This window comes from Petaurus breviceps, unplaced genomic scaffold (genome assembly GCF_028583685.1).
Source record: "Petaurus breviceps papuanus isolate PSGF00001 unplaced genomic scaffold, PetGlider_PUasm1.0 90734, whole genome shotgun sequence".
NCBI lineage: Eukaryota > Metazoa > Chordata > Mammalia > Diprotodontia > Petauridae > Petaurus > Petaurus breviceps.
Genome location: NW_027187327.1, coordinates 4,710,913 through 4,717,449, shown reverse-complemented (window position 1 = coordinate 4,717,449; position 6,537 = coordinate 4,710,913).

The window sequence follows — 6,537 nt, the reverse complement described above, 5'->3', positions numbered from 1 at the left end:
GACAAAGAGAATCAGGGAGAGACACAGAGAGGGAGACAAGAGAGACAGAGAGAATCAGGGAGAGACACAGAGAGAGAAGTATTTGCATTTTGGAAATTGTCTAGTGAAGAAAATTGTCTCTGAAGGGGAAATTCCTCTCTTGGGAGTTTGGGGAACAGCTTAATGATTTTTAAGTGTTAATTTCACAGATGCTAAAATCCTCCTGTGAACTTTGGAAAAGTAGCAGAAATCATCTTTATTGTTGAATCTTTTCAGTTGAGTCAAACTCTTCATGACCCCATTTGGGGTTTTCTTGGCAAAGATGCTGGAGTGTTTTACCATTTCCTTCCCCAACTCACTTGACAGATGAGGAAACAGGCAAACAGGTTGAGTGACTTGCCCCAAGTGACAGTTGTAACAATCTGAGGTCACATTTGAACTCAGTTCATCCTGACTCAAGACACTTGATCCACTGCACCACCTAGTGGCCCCATCATCATACTTGAGCACTAAATATTTTGCATATTTTTCTGAGAAATTTAATACCTCCCCCTGGCAAATTAGTAATTTGGAATTATATTCCAAATTTTAAGTTTAAGTAACTTATACTCATACATAAATTTGCTCTGATGAGAATATAATTATATGTTTTCTATCCATTAAGAATAGAATATAGTGATATTAATTTTATCCAGTTATAATCAATGGTATAGTTGATCTTTGCTTTTTATAAAAATTGATGTAGAATAATAGCTAGCATTCATATAGAACTTTAAGGCTTACAAAGTGTTTGAAATATTATTTCATTTGATCCTCACAACAATTGTAGGAAGTAGGTTCTATTATTATCCCCATTTTACAGATGAGTAAACTGAGGCAGAAAGAGGTTAAATGACTTGCCCAGGGTCACGCAGCTAGTAAGTGTCTGAAGCTAGATTAGAATTCATGTCTTTATGACTTCTTGAGTCCAGGTCCAAGACTCTATCCACTGTACCATCTATCACCTCCTAATAATGGCCCACCTTTGCAGCTTCAGCATTAATATTGATAACTATACTGTTTGAAGATATTGGAATACAACAGATCCAGAATGCCAAAGCTCAGACGTGCATGAATGGAGTTTTTTACTCATACCATTTTGTTATGTATCAAATTAGACTATTTTGGGACCAGACCTGTGGAATCATAGAGCAGTATTAGAGGATTTTCATAGTACTGGTGATACTTGAAGAGTATTATGTAAATATGTACGTATGTATGTATGTACAATATATACATATGCATTTATGGGTGTGTGTGTGTGTGTATATATATATATATATTTATTATGTGTGTGTATTTATTTTGTGTGTGTGTGTGTGTGTGTGTGTATATATATATATATATATATATATATATATATATTTATATGCATAAAACACTGGAAGGTGGTAGAATCCTCTCTGAGGCCCTAAGTGCTATTATTGGTTTCTTAACTGGAGCAACATTACAGGTTCTAGATAACTGGCTTTATGTAACACCACAGAGAAGTTGCAGGCTTTTTGTTTTATAGTTAAGAAAGAGCCTGGTCTTTATTATTTCAATAGATAGAGAGTTTAAGGTTACCTCAGAAATCAATCCTATTCTTTTGCGGTTGGGGAAATTGAGGCCCAGAAAGATTAAGTAGGTTGCTCAGGTTCCCAGTGGTGGTAAGTTTATGACACAATATTTGAACTCGGGTCCTCTGACTCCAGAACCCATCCTCTTTCCATTCAACCATGCTAATTTGTACACAGAGAGCCTAGACCAGGGGCGGGGAATCTGCAACCTTGAGGCCAAATGTGGCCTTCTAGATCCTTAAACACAGCCTGGATTTGTGTAAAATTTGGATTCAGTCAAAAGGCTGCACTTAAAGATCTAGAAGGCCACATGTGGCCTCAAAGTCCCAGGTTCCCCATCCTTGACTTAGACAATAAGATAAAAGCAGGCTGTGTCTTGGGTTTGGATACATATTGGGTTCATGGTAATGAGAGGGTATATTCTCCTAATGAAGACTTATTTTAAGCTCTTCCAACTAGTCTGTTGGTGATGTTTTCTCTGAGTAGAGTGTACAAACTCAGAGTTAAACAGTATCAGCTTTGTTTCTTAGGATTTTTTCATTTTGCTAAATATAACATTGTTCCTTTTGCACCCCTCAAAAACCCCCTTCACCTTTAAAAAACTTGAATAACAAGAAATTATAATCATTTTATATTTTCATAAATTAAAAGAATTCATTAATAAATATTTCTGGTATAGCATGTTTAAATTTTATTATAAAATTATAATAAATTTGTAATTTTATTTGAATAAAACATGAACTAAGAAAATTATTTGCAGAGAAGTGGTCATGACAAATATTTTTTTAAGAAAATGAATGTATCCATAATGTTTGGAAAACACTACCTTAGTGGACTGAGGTCTTTTAATTCAACTAGTTCCAGGAACCAAGGATGGAAAAGACTTGATTGTTGTGTAAGGAGTGGCCCAGGAGTATGGGACTCATAATTTGGTCTAATAGAATATAGGACGAAATAGGCTGTTGGCATGAAGGGGGAGTCTAGGCTCAGCTGCAGAGGTCCTTGTCAGTTTCTTTTTAACAGTTCCTAAGCTGAATCCCCAACTCTTTAGTGGATTGGGGTCTGTAAATAAAAGATGCTTGGGAGATTAGGATGGAAGAAAAATGGAAGATTCAGAGGAAGGTAAAGAACTGATGTTCAAGGATTTATATAAGGGGGAATAAGCTTCCAATAGAAGAGTCAGATAAAAGACTCTGGAGGCCTTTCGGAATATCCCCTCAAGCAGCGTCCTGAGCAGACTCTCCCTAATGGGTGAGGCCCAAGAATTCTAACAGTTCCCAGGATGGTGATGGAAGAAAGTTGCCCAACAAAGGAGAGGGTGGAACCCAGAAATAGACAGCTTGCTAGTCTCCTATCCAAATCAATTCAGGAGACAGTCAACCAGAAAGAAAATTAAGTAAAATAAAGGGGCCCTTTAGAGACAGTGTGACCTAGCCAGTGGCCCTCTAATCCTTGATGGTCATAGACTTTGTCCAACTCTGGTAGTCTGGAGAGAATAAAGAATGGGTATCAGTTGGGAGGAAGGAAGGAAAAGGATACAACAGTACTGGTCCTGTTTGAATTCTTTCTAGTATGGAAGGGAGGAAGGGATTAGTAGTAAGAAGTTTACTTACGGGAAGGACACCATTGAACAACCAGTAGAGAAATTGATAAAGACTCACAAAGGAAGAAAAATGAGAACATAATCCAAGAATTGAGACAAAACAATGAGCAAGTACTTCCCTGTGAAGAAAATTGAGTCAAAAACCTTTCATGAACTAAAAATACAGTGAATTTTAAAGATCCCTGGAAATAATAGTAATGGCAAGCATGTATAGAGTGCTTTAAGGCTTGCAAAGTGCTTTACAAATATCTCATTTAATCCTTACAACAGCCCTGGGAGGTAGGCACTATTATTATCTCTTTTGTAACTGAGGAAACTGAGGTAAGTAATTTACCCATGGTCACACAGCAAGTAAGTTGACAAAGACCACATTTCAACTCTAGTCTTCCTGACTCCAAGTACAGGACTCTATCAATTACATCACTTTGCTGTTCCAATAATAATGGAGCAGCTTGAGAACCTCCAGAATAGGTCAGAGGAAAAATAATAATCAAAAGAGGAGCATAAAGAAATAAGGGTAGAAATTAGAATCGAAATTAAGGCTTTCAGGGCAGCCAGGTGGCTCAGTGAGTAAGAGCACCGGCCCTGGCATCGGGAGACCCGGGATCAGTTCCGGCCTCAGATACTTGGCACCCACACAAAATAACTGGCCATGTAACCTTGAGCAAGTTACTTAACCCCAATTGCTTTAAAAAAAAAAAAAAGGAAATTAAGGCTTTCAGTGAAGAAATAAAAAAGGCTAATAAGAAAGCAAAGAATTGGCAATCCTTCTCCAAAATAATAGATTTTCTGAAAAGGAGAATGACAGAATTATAATGCAAAAATGCTGAGACAGAAGGAAAATTAATTGAACAAAACTAAAAGACAACAAAAAGACTAGAACATATGAGCACCTAAAAAAATCAAGGATACTAAACTTAAGGAAGAAAGGGGGAAAATAATCTAACAACCAGAGCTCTTCCAGGAAAAAAATGGTTAAAAAAACCCATGCCTATCATGCATTCATTAAGAACCATGAACATCTGTTTCTTAAGTCCATTCAAACACTGAGTTTTAAATCCAACCTCTTGTACTATTCAAAACTCACTGGTTATCTGGATAACCAACAAGTTACCAAGTTAACCAACAAGCTTACATTATACTTGGTAGAAAAATTTGGATATCAGGATAACAAGGAATAGATGTTCATGGTTCTTTTTTAATCATCTACTTGTACCTTAGGGCAAATAGGTGGTGCAGTGGATAGGATGCCAGCCCTGGAGTCGGGATGACTCATCTTCCTGAGTTCAAATCTGGCCTCAGACACTTACCTAGCTCTGTGACCCTGGCCAAGTCATTTGACCTTGTTTGCCTCAGTTTTCTAAACTGAAAAATGAGTTGAAGAAGTAAATAGCAAACCAATCCAGTATCTTTGCCAAGAAAACACCAAATGGGGTCACAAAGAGTTGTACAGGACTGAAAATGTCTCAACAACAAAAACTTGTACCACTGTCTAGTCTAAATCTCTCCATCTTCTCCACAATGATGTAAGAAATTTTATCAAAAGCCTTGCCAAGGGACGGCTAGGTGACACAGAGAGTAGAGCACTGGCCCTGGAGTCAGGAGGACCTGAGTTCAAATCTGGCCTCAGATACTTACCACTTACAAGCTGTGTGGCCTTGGGCAAGTCACTTAACCCCAATTGCACTCCAAAAAAACAAAACAAAACAAAAGGCTTTGTCAAAATCAAGTAAGAATATCCACAGCATTGTCCTCATTTACTAGTTCAGTGATCCTATAAAAAAGGCAGGTTGGAGTGGGGGGTTAAGAGAGGGTGTGTGAAAAAATACAGTTACTGAGTAACCATCTCTCTAATGATCTATTCTAGAATTTCCAAGAATTGAAGTCAAGCTTACTGGTCTATATTGTGCAAATGCTATTTTCTTCTTTCTCTCTCTCTCTCTCTTTTTTTAATAGGAAAGCATTTACCCTTCTCTCACTTCCTCTCCTATTTTCCATGATATGTCAGCTATTACTGTCTTACCAGTTCTTTTAGCTGCTGAGTACTTAACTTATCTGGGGCTGGTGACCTGAATTTGTCAGGGTAACCAGGGGCTCTCTTACCATCTCCTTACTTGTCTTGGGTATCAACTCACTGTTAGTTATTTTTATTTTTATATTTATAGTGCAAATGCATGATAGGAAAAAACAAAAGCAAAATGGCAATTTGATAACTGACCTCTCTCTGTGGTCAGCTACGATTGTCCCATCCACTCCAAGGAAAGGTCCCATCACATCCTTGGTTGTCTTTTTTCTTCAAATGTAGCCCCAAAATACTTCCCAAATACTACATTGATTTCCTCTTTCTGTAAATAAAATGACTCTTGCCACAGTCAAACGTATCTGGCGTATTGTGTATAATTCTTGGCAATACATTTTAAGGACATTAACAAACTGAAGTATGTTCCATAAAAGGGTTACTGTGGATAGTGCTAGGGATAATATAAATGGTAAGAAGATTGTAGCATAAAATTGCAGAAAAGATGCCATATGAAGATCTGTTGAAAAAGAACTTGGAATTTTTACCCTTAGAGAGGACCTTTCCAAGAAATATGCTTGCTCTATTTGGCCCCAAAGGATAGATGTAAAAGTAACAAACGGGAGGAAGTTGGAGGGGGCAGCTTTTGGCTCAATAAAAGAAAAGATTGCCTAAATTATCACAAGGTAGAATGGGTTATCTTGGGAGATAATGGAGATCTTCAAGCAAAAACTAGATGAACACTTGTTCAACATTTTAGAAAGAATTCCTGCTTGAGAACAGATCCAAAGAGATTCCTCTGAGGTCTTGTGAAGTTTGGAGGATCTGTGATATCCTGTCTTCCAATCTCTTTTCATTATCTCATTTCAGAAGAAATTCCAGACCAAGGAAATTGTAAGATTAAAAGCATAGAGATGAAAATGATTAAATGTTGGGAACCCTGAATGGATGCCCAGCAGCGAAAGAATTTTTGATGCAACAGCCTATGCACAAGAATGTCACTATTCATAGCTTTAGAGAAAAATAAGGAAAGAATCATTGGTAGAAACTTCACTTACAAAATAAAGCGTGGCGTTAACAAATAGGAGAAAATAAGATTGTGGCACACATTTGTAGTATGCTATTTGCTGCCAACCCATATGGGGAAATAGGAGTAAAATCTGATAGTGGGGGGAAAGTATACTGAATAAATAGTGGAATGCTAGGTCTGACTAAATGATCAAGCAGTTTCTTCTGCACCCATATAAAATGTGTCTTAGTGCCTGGTACATAGTAGGCACTTATTAAATATTTATTAATTTATATTTGTACTTTTCATGTCCACTTCTTTCCATGGTTCT